Source organism: Mustela nivalis (genome assembly GCF_964662115.1).
Source record: "Mustela nivalis genome assembly, chromosome: 11".
In the NCBI taxonomy this organism is placed as follows: domain Eukaryota; kingdom Metazoa; phylum Chordata; class Mammalia; order Carnivora; family Mustelidae; genus Mustela; species Mustela nivalis.
The window spans coordinates 75498551-75513082 of NC_139030.1; the positions used below are offsets into that span (position 1 = coordinate 75498551).

The 14532-nt window shown below is 44.5% G+C and overlaps 1 protein-coding gene and 1 long non-coding RNA gene across 4 annotated transcripts in view; one reads left to right on the forward strand and one right to left on the reverse strand.

Moving 5' to 3' along the window:
• Window positions 1-14532, forward strand: part of NCL (nucleolin) — a 47199-nt gene that overhangs the window by 12598 nt on the left and 20069 nt on the right. The window contains exons 5-6 of one of the 3 annotated variants that reach the window (XM_082690676.1): window positions 8347-9979; window positions 11747-11825. The exons of the other annotated variants lie outside the window; for them this stretch is intronic. The gene's annotated coding sequence lies outside the window, so the exon portion shown is untranslated. The remainder of the gene's footprint in view (window positions 1-8346; window positions 9980-11746; window positions 11826-14532) is intronic. 3 annotated transcript variants of the gene reach the window in all.
• LOC309844260 lies at window positions 6146-8403 on the reverse strand. The gene is made up of 3 exons (XR_014300570.1): window positions 8323-8403; window positions 6742-7749; window positions 6146-6535 (listed from the first exon to the last, which is right to left on the reverse strand). It is a non-coding gene; the product is annotated as an uncharacterized lncRNA (long non-coding RNA).

The window sequence follows — 14532 nt, forward strand, 5'->3', positions numbered from 1 at the left end:
TGGGAAGCTCATTTAGCAAGGAACAAGCCTGCCCACTTCCCTACACTGAAATTAGTTTCTGAAAATGAAAAAGATGGCCTGAACTGTATTTCCCAAATTAGGGAGTTGAGACTGGATTCCAGGAACGGTTCTCTGATTTCAAACTTTATGAAAACCAGCTGACGTCGTACAGCTCACCTTTCTCGATCAACATTAATAACATGAAAGAAGAGCTGCAAATGGAAGTTCTTTTTTAATTTTTTTTAAAGATTTTATTTATTTATTTGACACAGAGATACGGTGAGAGCGGGAACACAAGCAAGGGGAGTGGGAGAAGCAGGCTCCCTGCAGGGATCCCGAGGCAGGGCTTGATGTGGAGCTTGATTCGGGGCTCGATCTCAGGACCCAGGGATCATGACGCAAGCCGAAGGCCAACACTTAACTACTGAGCCACCCACAGGCCCCCAATGGAAATTCTTGAATTGTAGGGCAACACACGACTGAGGACGAAATACAATGGTGTTGGGATCCCAGAATTCTACACTTATCTTGGGAACGGTTACCCTAAATATAAAAACCACTATGCAGAGATTCTGTCCATGTTCAGAAGTACCTATGTTTGTTAGCAGCTCTTTTCTGTCATGAAACAGCATAAAACTAAAACTAAATATTGCTCCTGGTTAAAGGACTCGGAGGTGAATTCCCTGCTACATGTCACCCTGCAAGATTCCCAGCCTGACCTTGCTTGACACCTTGCTTGGGGCTTAAGAAGGGAATATCAGGTGTCATGTTTCAAATCTAAGGACAAAAAAATTAGGAAACTTTAAATATTATTTCTACTTCCAAATTACATTTGTTCAGCATCAAATTTAAGGTACAATCTCTGGGATCCTGTTTGTTTGTTTGTTTGTTTGTTTGTTTGTAAAGATTTTATTTGAGAGAGAGAGAGTGAGAGCATGAGAGAGGGAAGGTCAGAGGGAGAAGTAGACTCCCCACAGAGCTGGGAGCCCGATGTGGGACCCAATCTGGGACTCCAGGATCATGACCTGAGCCGAAGGCAGTGGCTTAACCAACTGAGCCACTCAGGTGCCCCTGGGATCCTGTGTTTGTATTTGTCAAATAGGAAATAAAGTTTGATAATACCTTGGCAGTTTCTTTTTCCTATACTTGGCCTTTCTAGCCCTTAGAGCCATTCAAGTAGATAAACCTCTGCCCTAAAGGCAGCCACACCTTTCCTAAAGCCACTCATGAGCCAGGGATGTAAACCAGGAGGCAGTGGGATGGATGGGATGTTGAGATGCCTCTCACAGCTCTGTCCCCAAGGATGGCAGACCTGTTACTCTGATCTTAGGACTCAGGTCAGGATAACGCCCCCCTCATCCCCCCAACCACAGACAGCACAGGGTCAACATAGCCAGTGCTCACCCCTGGGCTTCTTTTTTGGTGTTTCCATTTTGGATTTACACATTTTGAAATTTCCACATTGGTGGTCAGCATTAGGACAAGTGTGGCTGGCCCCAAAGCCATTCTGCCTCCTGCAGGGGGGGATGGGTCACCCTGAGGGGATGCAGAAGGAGGCCCATAGCTACCATCAGAGTCTTAAAGAGCTCCGTGATCCGAAAGGTGTTTTTCCACTGTGAAACTGGGACATGACTCTCACTGTCACAGAAACTGTAGCTTAAAAAATCAGTCCGGTTATAAAAGTGATATATACTTATTGTAGCACATTTGGAAACTATACAGAAATAGGAAAATCTATAATCTCAATAACCAGAGGTTACTCCTATAAATATTTAGGTATATTATTTCTTTCAATTTCTTATGAATTATTTTATATGGTCAAATGCATTAAGTCTGAATCATTTTGTAATCTGCTGCCCTCCTCCCCTCCTCCCCCACTTAACAGTGAAATCCTGGGGGGCCTGGCCGGCACTGTCAAGTCGAGCAAGAAACTCTTCATCTCGGGGTTGTACGTTTGAGCCCCACGTTGGGTATAGAGATTACTTAAAAATAAAAAATAAAATCTTAAAAACAAAACCAGGGAAATCCTAAATACCTGTCTGTCTTCTAAGCTCGAGGTGAGTTTATTTGATTGCATCAGGTGTGTACTGATGGGCCTTTGCCCACCAGCATGAGTTCTCTTGGCATCATATAAGCCATAGGCTTGATGTCCAGGTGTGGGATCTCTTTTCTGTTCTGCCAGGTTCTGACAAGGCCAGAGTAAAACCCTGCTGTCCAGGGAAGGAGAGGAAGAGTGCATTGATGACACTCAGCACAGCCTTTTTGGACAGAGGTTCTGAGACCATTAATGAGTGTGAAGAAGCCCCACGTTTTAGATCTGACCTTAATCTTTGCAGCATTTGATGCCACTGCCCACCCTTTCCCTCCCCTTGAAATCTCACTCCCATTTTCTCCTTCCTCTCTGAATTATTCTTTTCAGGCCCTCTCCTTCCTCTGTCCCTTAAATGTTGATTTTCCTTCAATGACTTTTTCTCCCTACTGCTTACCAGTCACTTTTAATCTTTTTGAGTTGAAGGGGACAGGGAAGTTCAGTCAGGGCTCTCAAAGCAGCAACTAAAATATACCAACCCTCTTCCAAGAATTATGCACATGTGTACCTACACCTGTGTTTTTATTACAGGTGTAATAGGGGAATCTCCAGCCCCGCACTGCCTTCCTCTTCTTTTTATTTTTTAAATTTCTTTTGTTATTTATTTATTTAGAAAGATTTTATTTATTTGACAGAGATCACAAGTAGGCAATGAGGCAGACAGAGAGAGAGGGGGAAGCAGGCTCCCCGCTGAGCAGAGAGCCGGATATGGGGCTCGATCCCAGGACCCTGAGATCATGACCTGAGCTGAAGGCAGAGGCTTTAGCCCACTGAGCCACTCAGGCGCCCCCCCCCTTTTTTTTTTAAGTTTATTTATTTGAGAGAGAGAGAGAGTGAGCAGGCAGGAAGGGCAGAGGGAGGAGAGAGAATCTCAAGCAGACTCCATGCTGAGTGCAGAACCTGACACAGGGCTCGATCTCACAACCCCAAGATCATGACCTGAGCTGAAACCAAGAATCAGCTGCTCAACCAACTGAGCCATCCAGGTGCCCTAGCTCTTCCTTCTAAATGCCAACCTGGAAGCTGCTAGACCTCTCCACTGGGATGTCCCATAGGCCTTTCTCAATAAATGGTGTTGATGATTGAATTCATCCTTTCTCTCCCCAACTCCTAAATCAATTCACCCCTGGTTTTCTTTATTTTAGTGAATGATACCATCATCCACCCAGTTCCGGCTCAAGCAGAACCCTGACGGTCATCTTGGACTCCTTCTTCTTACTCATTTCCCATTTCTTTTTTTTTTTTAAGATTTTATTTATTTATTTGACAGACAGAGATCACAAGTAGGCAGAGAGGCAGGCAGAGAGAGAGAGAGGAGGAGGCAGGCTCTCTGCTCAGCAGAGAGCCCGATGTGGGGCTCGATCCCAGGACCCTGGGATCATGACCTGAGCTGAAGGCAGAGGCTTTAACCCACTGAGCCACCCAGGCGTCCCCCCCATTTCTATTTAGTTGAAAAATCTTGTTGATTATACTACTTAACTAAGGTTTCAAATCTTCCCACTACTCTACAATCCCATTTGTAGTGAACACTCCTCTAACTGGGACCATCATCACCTCTTGCTTGAACTTCTACAAAAACCCCAAAATGGTCACCCTGCTTCTAGTGTCTCCATCTACGACTCTCTGCCTTCAAAGCATTCTCCACCCAATAGAGTGACCAAAAAATAGGGCAAAACTAAAATCTCAAACTAAAAGCTTAACATTCTCTGCTACTTACCTTCATCATTTCTTTTTTTTTTTTAAAGATTTTATTTATTTACTTGAGAGAGAGACAGTGAGAGAGAGCATGAACGAGGAGATGGTCAGAGAGAGAAGCAGACTTCCCATGGAGCTGGGCGTCCGATGCGGGACTCGATCCCGGGACTCCAGGATCATGACCTGAGCCGAAGGCAGTCGTCCAACCAACTGAGCCACCCCGGCGTCCCGACCTTCATCATTTCTAATAAAACCCTAAGTCTTCTAACTCAACGACCAAAAAAAAAAAAAAAAAAAAACCCAATTTAAAAATGGGCAAAGGACTTGAATTGGCATTTCTCCAAAGACATACAAATGGCCAATACACACATGAAAAGATGCTCAGCATCACCGATCAATAGGGATATGCAAAAGAGATACCAACCACCTCACTCTCAGTAGGTGGCAACTATCACCCTTGTTCACAATAGCTAAAGCATGGACACAACCCAGGGATCTCCCCGTGGATGAATGGTTAAGCTACATGTGGTATAAACATATGACAGAATATGATTCAGCCTTAAGAAAGAAGACAATTCTGACACATGCTAAAACATGCATGAACCTTGAGAACATTATCCTGATTGAAATAAGCCAGGCACAAAACAAACATACAGGATGTTCCACTTATATGAGATACTTAGCATAGTCAGAATCCCAGAAACAGAAAGTAGAATGTTGGTCGCCAGATCTGTGGGAGGGGGGATGTGAACTTCATGGTTGTTTCTTTTTTTTTTTTTTTAAATTTTATTTATTTATTTGACAGACAGATCACAAGTAGGCAGAGAGGCAGACAGGGAGAGAAGGGGAAGCAGGCTCCCCGCTGAGCAGAGAGCCCGACTTGGGGCTCGGTCCCAGGACCCTGGGATCATGACCTAAGCTGAAGGCAGAGGCTTTAACCCACTGAGCCACCCAGGCACCCCTGTGAACTTCGTGTTTAACGGGTATAAAGTTTTAGCTTTTCAAGATGAAAAGGGTTCTGGAGATCATTGGTGGTAGTAGTTGCCCACCATGATGAATATATTTCATACCATTGAATTATACACTTAAGAAATAATTAAGGTGGTCAATGTTGTTAGGTGTAGTTTATCCAGTTATGGAAAAAAAAAAAAAAAAAACCACCAAACTCCTCACCTACCATGGGATTACAGAACCATATGTAATAGGAGGTTACCAGTCTCCCTGATCTCTTACCCACTTTGCCTGATACTTGCCTTCTTTCTGTGCCTTGAGTCCTTGGACAGAGCTGTTTCTGGAATATTCCTCTCCAAGTCTTCTGACCAGGCAGGTCAGAGCTTCAGTGTTGCCTCCTCAGAGAAGCTTCTCCTGACCCACCTTAGAAGGACCACCTCCCCAGTCATTAGGACTTTCAGACTTCTCAGTGGACAGTCAGGAAATAGATGTACATACGCATGGGTACCTACCAAAAGCTATTTGGACACATCTATCTGTATTTTGGAAATGGTAAGTTCACAATGATGCGCCTCTCCTTCCAGTCCAACCCACAGTGTTTATTCTAGCTGACCCCACTCTGTATTTATAACTGATTTTTCTTTTTTTTTTTTTAAGATTTTATTTATTTATTTGACAGAGAGAAATCACAAGTAGATGGAGAGGCAGGCAGAGAGAGAGAGAGGAGGAAGCAGGCTCCCCGCCAAGCAGAGAGCCCGATGCGGGACTCCATCCCAGGACCCTGAGATCATGACCTGAGCCGAAGGCAGCGGCTTAACCCACTGAGCCACCCAGGCGCCTATAACTGATTTTTCTGATAGTGAGAAATCTGGCTTTCATCACAGTGTATTTACTTAACTCTTTAATGCTGGAATACACATATTTTCTGAATTTATTGTTTTAAAGATTTTATTTTTAAAAGATTTTATTTATTTATTAGAGGGAGAGAGAGACTGTATGTGAGTGCAAGAAAGAGCAGGGAGGAGCAGAGACAGAGGGAAAAGCAGAGTAGAGAGTGCAGAGCCTGACGGGGCTCAATCCCAGGGCCCTGAGATCATGACCTGAGCCAAAATCAAGATCAAGAGTCAGACGGTTAAGAAAAGGGGGTGGGGGCACCTGAATGGCTAGTAGGTTGGGTCTCTGTGTTCCACCAGGTCATGATCTCAAAGTCCTGGGACTGAGCCCCACATGGGGCTCTCTGCTCGGTGGGGAGACTGCTTTACCCCCCTCTCTCAGCCTGCCTACTTGTGATCTCTCTCTCTCTGTCAAATAAATAAATAAATAATATCTAAAACAAGAAAGAAAGAAAGAAAGAGAGAAAGAAAGAGTCAGATGCTTAACCGACTGAGCTACTCAGGTGCCCCCAGAAGATTTTATTTTTTGAAAACCTTTTAAAAAAGATTTTATTTATGTATTTGACAGAGAGAGATAGAGCACAAGCAAGGCAAACAGCAGAGGGAGAAGCAGGCTCCCTACTGAGTAAGGAGCCTGATGCAGGGACTTGATCCCAGGACCTGGGGGCCATGACCTGAGCCAAAAGCAGACGCCCAACCACTGAGTCACCCAGGTGCCCCAGAACATTTTATTTTTAAGTAATCTGTATACCCAACATGGGGCATGAACTTAGAACCCTAGGATGAAGAGTTCCGTGCCCTCCCTACTAAGCCAGCCAGGCACTCCCAATATTTTTTAAATTTCTAACACACACTTCTCTGAAAAATAAACCCACTACTTAGAGTACAATATTGTACAGTTTTTCACCTTTAGTCTTTTTTTTTAAATTTTATTTATTTTATTTGACAGAGAGAGAGATCACAAGTAGGCAGAGAGGCAGGCAGAGACAGAGGGGGAAGCAGGCTCCCTGCTGAGCAGAAAGCCTGATGCTGGGCTCGATCCCAGGACCTTGAGATCATGACCTGAGCCGAAGGCAGCAGCTTAATCCACTGAGCCACCCAGGCGCCCCTCACCTTTAGTCTTAGAGCATATGGTCAACAAACTCTTTTCTAAAGTTTTTTGGGTGACTTCTCCCCCTGTCTTTGGGGCTATCATTCATTTATCATCCACTTAGGGCTGTTTGTTCCTGTTTATATTCCTCCTCAGGTCATCTCCACTTTCCTCTTCCCCAGTTCCTCGTGGATTAAAAAAATGTGTTCCGAAGGATGAGATGTAGTCATGATCTTAAAAGTCAGAACCATACAGCTGTGTCCAGAGAAGGCCTCCCCAGGCCTCCCATTCTCTCGTCTTCATACTCCTGTCGTCCGCCGTGTAACCAGTCTCAGTGTCTGCTTTAGCTCTACTGTTTTTCTTTTTGCACGCTGTATATTTTCTGGTTCCCCTTCTTTACATGAGAGGGAGCCTATTATAGATCCCTTTTGCACTTTGCTTTTTACACTTAACAGTTTCTCGGAAATCACCAGTGGACATTTTGCGCTATTATACTATGGTGCCACTTACCCACCCACAGTGTCATTTCATCAAGTTCACTGTCAGTTTGTGAAGTTGTTGAATAGTTTTACCTCTGGCGCAGGGGAAACAGCACCGACGTTTGGGGGAAGTGCAACAGAAGGCTCTGAGGAGGGGAGGCAGAGGGAGGGGAGTCTAGAGAGAAAGGCAGATGCAAGATTGGCTGACTGTCCCCCAGATGCTTGCAGTGTTGGGGGGTCCATACTGGCAGACTGGGCTGGGGCAGGGCCAGGGCTGGAAGACAGGGAAGACAGGGAGACCAGCCCAAGGGACTCCTGCTGGGGTGTGGGTGGACAGGGCCTGAAAGGAGGCCGTACTAAAGGGGACAGAGGAGGGTGACCTCTGGATATGGAGGGATGCCAGACAAAGTCAAGGATGACGCCCAGACTTCTAGCTTGGTGACCAGTGGGGAGAATGAGGGCAGAGGAGCTGGTTTGAGGGATCCCGAGGGACCTCAGCGGTCAGCGGTGAGTGTCCTCAGCAGAGACTGGTGTTTTCAGCTATGGCTGTGCCTGGAACACCAAAAAATAAGATTCAGTAGTGGGAGTGGCCTGATGGTAAATGAAAGAAGCCAGACCCCAAAGCCTACCTGCTGTATGGTTCTATTTCTGTGACCTTCTGGAAAGGCAAAACCATAGAGACAGAGGGGAGCAGGGGTTGTGGGGGCTGGGAGTGAGGGGAGATGGACTATAAAAGGGCATGAGGGAAACTCTGGGGGGCAGACATTTTTCTGTCTGGATACATTGTGACTGTATGTGTTTATTAAAGCTCGTTGAATTGTACACCCCAAAAGGTTGAGTTTTACTGTATGTAAATTACACCTCCGTAGGTGACTTTTTGAAAAAAATGGAAAGCAGCCCAGGGTACACTGATGGCTGTGAAGCAGTGAGGAGGGACCCAGGGGAGAATGAGGTTAGTCCTGAGATTGTGGAATAGAGTCAAATTCCAAAGGGTCAAGTAAGATAAGACCCAGAAGGTTTTCAGCAGCTGTAACAACCAGGAGGCCATGGATGACCTCACCAGAGAGATTTATATTTTTCCCCATGTAGGGTTCCCATCTCCCCCTGGAGGGTCCCCATCCTCACCCTTAGGGTTCTTGTCCTTTTTAGGCTTCCCAGCAGCTGCAGACAAGCACGATCAGGAGCCCCAAGAAGGCGAGGAAAGGCCCAGCAAAGGGGAGGGCCCAGCACACTTCTGAGAAATAGCAGTGATGGTGATCCCCGAGGCCGTATGAGTTCTGCCAACAGCACGACAATTTTGGGGCCAAGTGCAAAATGAAAATGAATGCAGGGCTCCCATTCAACAGTTGTTAAGGATTTCAAGACAGCAACAGCAGAGCATGGAACCAATCCCAGTGCCCTTCAAAGTATGGGTCACACACCCATGGAGCTGGCCCTGCTGGCGCCTGAAAGTCCGGGTTTCCAAGAAAACACAGCAGCTATAGGATGTGCTGGAGAAACCAGCCTCTGTCTCTACCAAGAACAGCCTCAAGGCTTGGCCAGAAGCAGGATGTGTCTTCGTGCTGTCACCTGCTGGCCATATCATGCCACTGCACCTCCCTTCGCAGAGCTGAACTTTGGAGGGTGGGAACAGCGGCTCTGGTGACCAGGTGACCTAGACCTTCCTTTCACTGAAGAGAAAACATCCCTAGTCTGGCATTCTGCCCAAGGTCACACTAGCCACAGCACCCAAGTGATGATGGTAGCATTTAACTGTTAAATTTAAGCCTCAGTTCTTTAAAATCCCACAAAGTAGAGATGATACCCTTCATTGATTAGTAAATGAAAGTAAGAATTTGAGTTTTCGGCTACTGTGGTTGTCTCCCATGACCCTTCTCTGTTGTCTTGGTCCCCTGATCACTTTTGAGGGTACCCACTGGCCCAAGTGCTTACCACCTGGGCCCAAGTGGCCCAGGCACACACAGATTGGTATCGTCCCATTACAGGGCCACAGGGTGGCCTCCAATCCCAGGCCGGTGAAGATGACATTTTTTTGGCTAGGGCTGCTGGAAAAAATGTTTTCTAGTGCCTTCTGGACCCTAGGGTGTATAGACACGAGGTTCATTGCTTGACTGCTACAAAAGACATTTGCCACCATGATTAAAGGTACCACCATGATGAAAGCTGACATGGAAAGCTGATAGGAAAAGAAAGACAAAAAAAGCAGATACAGGATGCCATTTCTGAGCTGCTGGATCAAGCCAGTCCTGAAGTACTGAGAGTCGGGGTACCCAGGACTTTATTGTGCTGAGAGCCAATGAATCCCTTGGATATTTAAACAATTTTGAGCAGCTGCTTGCAATGAAAGTTGTCTAATCCCTATCTGCTTCTCCAGCCCCATCTCCTGTATGTTCTCTTCCACTCCTCTTGATCAGGAGTCTTCAAGCTCCTCAGTCTCCCTTGAGTCCTCAGCACGGCACTAGTCCTCTCTCTCTTGGGCCTTTGTTCAAGCTATTTCCAGTCCAGGGCACTCTCTCCTCACCCACCTGGCTGATAGATCCCACAAGCCCTTAAGGTCTCAGTCTAGATGATATCTCCTCAAAGAGGCTCTTCCTAACTCTAAATTATTCCAGAAACATTTGTTGAGCTCCCACTCTGCCAGGCACCAAGCTAGGCCCAGCACCCCGTGGGAGCTCTGGAGATGCTGGTGATCTCAGCGGAGGCAACATGAATCAAAGGCTCATGCACATGTCCCCAGATAAAGAGGAACCAGACCTGAACCAGGAAACAAGAGTGTGGCTAGGTGAGTCTGGAGATTTCACAGAAAGCCGGTGGGGCTGGAGAGCAGAGTTGGGGGGGCTGAGAGTAGATTTTACTGTCATGGGAGTGTCAACGTGGTGAGGAGTGTTAGGATTCTAGATATATTGTGAAGGGAGTCAACAGGACTTCCACGTTTGCCAAGCTCCCTTCTGGCTTAGCTCCCATTGTTGGTTGGCAAACAATACAGTCCTGCTCCAGTGAGAGCTGTAGTTCTTGAAGGTTCATGTATTTTTTTTTTTAAGATTTTATTTATTTATTTGAGAGAAAAAGCTTGAGAGCACGGAGGGTCAGAGAAGCAGACCCCCTGCTGAGCAGGAAGCCAATGCAGGACTCATCCTGGGATTCCAGGATCATGACCTGAGCCAAAGGCAACCACTCAAACCAAAGGAGCCACCCATGTGCCCCAAAGTTTAATGTGTTTTTATGTGGAATTTTTTTTTATTGTGATATAATTCACATACCATAATATTCACCCCTTTAAAGCATACAGTTTGTTGTCTGGTTTTGTGTGTGTGTGTGTGTGTGTGTGTATTCACATCACAACTATCTACTTGTAGAATGTTTTCATGACCTCAAAAAGATCTCATTCCCATTAATAGTCACTCCCCCTTTCTCCCTTCTCCTAGTCCTTAGAAACCACTAATCTCCTTTTTGTCTTTATTGATTTTGGTGGTACCTGGCTGACTCAGTTGGGAGATCATGTACCTCTTGACCTGGGTGTTGTGAGTTTGAACCCCATGTTGGGTATAGAGATTACTTCAATAAATACAGGTTTTAAAAAAAAAAGATTTGGGCGCATGGGTGGCTCAGTGGCTTAAGCCGCTGCCTTCGGCACAGGTCATGATCTCAGGGTCCTGGAATCGAGTCCCGCATCGGGTTCTCTGCTAGGCAGGGGGCCTGCTTCCCTTCCTCTCTCTCTGCCTGCCTCTCTGCCTACTCGTGATCTCTCTCTGTCAAATAAATAAATAAAATCTTAAAAAAAAAAAAAAGATTTGATAGGTAACCTGGGTGCCTCAGTTGGTTGAGTGTCCAACTCTTGGTTTTGGTTCAGGTCATCATCTTGGGGTCGCGGGATCTAGACTTGTGCTGGGCTCCCTGCTTAGTGGGAAGTCTGCTTACGATTGTCTCTCTTCCTCCCCCTTTATTTCTCCTCCAGCTCGTACATGCTTTCACTCTCTCTCTCTAAAAATAGATAGATAAATCTTTTTTAAAAAGGTATGCTGATTTTGGGATATTTCACATAAATGGCTTCATAAAATATGTGGTATTTTGCATCTGGCTTCTTTCACTCAACATCATGTTTTCAAAGTTCATCTATGTTGTGTCAGAGATAAATACCTTTTTATTTTTTTAAGTAATCTCTACACCCAATGTGAGGCTCAAACTCATGATCCTGAGATCAAGAATCGCACGCTCCTCAGACTGAGCCAGCCAGGCACCCCGAGATTCCTTTTTTTAATTTTGCTGAAGCCCAGTGTATCTATTTCTTTTTTTGTTGCTTATACCTTTGGTGTTATATCTAGGAAATCATTGCCTCCTCTAAGATCAGGAAGACGTATGTCTGTGCTTTCTTGTAAGAGTTTGATAGTTTTAGCTCTTTGATCCATTTTTATAAACGGTGTGAAGCAGGATCCAGTCTCAGTCTTTTGCCCTTGGATGTCCTGTTGTCCCTCCGCCTTTTGTTTCCCCACCGAGTTGTCTTGGCACCTTGTCAAGAACAATTGACCATAAATACATGGGTTTATTTCAGGAGTTGCCAATCTGTTCCATTGATCTATGTGTTTATCATGATGCCAGCACCACACAGTCTTGATTATCACAGCTTTGGGGTAAGTTTTGTGGTAAGGAAATGTGTCCTCCAATTTTGTTCTTTTCCCAGACTTTTGGAGCTTATTCTGGGTCTCGAATGTTCACATGAATTTGGGAATCCGCTTATCAAGTTCTGCAAAAATAGCTGGAACTTTTTTTTAATAGCTGGCATTTTGGTAGGGATTGCATTGGATCTGTATATCAGTTTGGGAAATATTGCCATCTTACTAAAACTAAGTCTTCTAATCAATAAACACAGGGTTTCTTTCTTTCTTTTTTTTTTTTTTTAATATTTTACTTATTTATTTGACAAAGATCACAAGTAGGCAGAGAGGCAGGCAGAGAGAGAGAGAGAGGTAGAAGCAGGCTCCCTGCTAAGCAGAGAGCCGGATGCGGGGCTTGATCCCAGGACCCTGAGATCATGACCTGAGCCGAAGGCAGAGGCTTTAACCCCCTGAGCCACCCAGGTGCCACTGTAATTCCACTTCTGATTGTTCATTGCTACTTTACAGAAATAAAATGGATTTTTGCACACTTCCATCTTATAATCTTGCTGAACTTTTCATTAGCTCTAATAGTTTTGGGGGGAATCCTGTTGGATTTTCTATATATCACATAATATCATCTGCAAGTAGAGGTAGTTTTACTTCTTCCTTTTCAAAACAGATGCTTTTCTTACCCCTATTACCTTGGATCGAAATTCCAATACCATGTTGATAGAAGTGGTGAGAGTAGACATCCTTTTCTTGTTTCTCTTAAGTGGAAAAAGCTTTCAGTCTTTCACCATTGAGTGTAATGTTAGCGGTAGAGATTTTCTAGATGGCTTAAGTAGTTACCTGTGCAGGATAGAGGAATAGGAACCAGGAAATTTGGGAAATGGGAGTGTAAGAGACACATTTTACCATATATCCTTTTTATATTTTTTGGTTTCTTATTTAAAAAATCAAATTATCTTTTTAAGGCACCTTGGTTAAGAGATTGCCTTCGGCTCAGGTCATGACACCAGGGTCCTGGAATCAAATCCCGATTCAGGTGCCTGGCTCAGTGGGGAGCCTGCTTCTCCCTCTGACCCTCTCCTCTCTCATGCTCTTTCTCACTCTTTCTCTGTCTCACATAAATAAGTAAAATCTTTAACAAATAATAAAAAATTAAATTATCTTTTTAAAAATTGTGGTAAAATAAACATGAAATAGAATTTACCATTTTAAACATTAAGTGTATGGTTCAGTAGTGTTAAGTATATTGACTTGTTGTACAACCAAGCTCTGGAAGTTTTGCATCTTGCCAAACTGAAATTCTATACTTATCAAACAGTAAGTCTTTTTTAATTTTATTTTTTAAATTTTTTATTTTTTTATTAACATAAAATATATTATTAGCCCCAGGGGTACAGGTCTGTGAATTGCCAGCTTTACACACTTCACAGCACTCACCATAGCACATACCCTCCCCAATGTCCATAATACCACCACCCTCTCCTGACCCCCCTCCTCTCAGCAACCCTCAGTTTGTTTTGTGAGATTAAGAGTCTCTTCTGGTTTGTCTCCCTCCTGATCCCATCTTGTTTCATTTATTCTTTTCCTACCCCCCCAAACCTCCCATGTTGCCTCTCAACTTCCTCAAATCAGGGAGATCATATGATAATTGTCTTTCTCTGATTAAGTCTTTAAAAAATAAAAAGATTTTATTTATCTATTTGACAAATAGAGAGCAAGAGAGGGAACACAAGCAGGGGGAGTGGGAGAGGGAGAAGCAAGCTCCCCATGGAGCCGATGTGGGGCTCAATCCCAGGACTCTGAGATTGTGACCTGAGCTTAAGGCAGATGTTTGAAGACTGAGCTACCCAGGAGCCCTGTGTGTATCTCAAACAATAACTCTTTGTTCCCCCCCACCTCCCAGCTTTTGGCAACGGCCATGCTATTTTCTGATTCTATGAGTTTACTCTGGATAACTCATGTAAGTGAAAACATACAGTATTTATCTTTTTCTGACTCTATTTCATTTAACATAATGTCTCCAACACTCATCACGTGGTAGCATGGGTTAGAATTTCCTTTCTTTTTTAGAGCCTCAATAATATTCCACTATATGTATATATATGTGTGTGTATACCACATTTTGTTTATCCATTCACTTGAAACATTTTTTTTTAACATTTATTTGAGATAGAGAGAGCATGAGCAGGAGGAGGGGCAGAAACAAACTCTCCACTGAGTGGGGGACCCCTGACTTGGGGCATGATCCCACGACCCTGAGATTATGACCTGAGCTAGAATGAGACACTTAAGCAGTCAGACACTTAGCTGACTAAGCCACCCAAGTGCTCCATCCGTTCACTTGTTCATGGACATTTGGGACCTTTTGACTATTGTGAATGATAGCCAGACATGGTTATTGAACAAGAGTGTGCAAATATCTTTGAGACCCTGTTTCAATTCTTTTGGATATATACCTAGAAGTGGTATTGCTGAATCATACAGTAATTCTATTTTAATTTTTTAAAAACATTTTATTTATTTGATGGGGAGAGAAAAAGAGAGAGAGAGAGAGAGAGCGCACAAGCAGGGGAGTGGCAGGCAGAAGGAGAGGGAGAAGCAGGTTCTCCGCCAAGCAGGGAGCCCGATGTGGGGCTCAATCCCAGGACTCTGGAATCCTGACCTGAACTGAAGGCAGATGCTTAACTGACTGAGCCATCCAGGCACCCCTCTATTTTAATTTTTTCAGGAA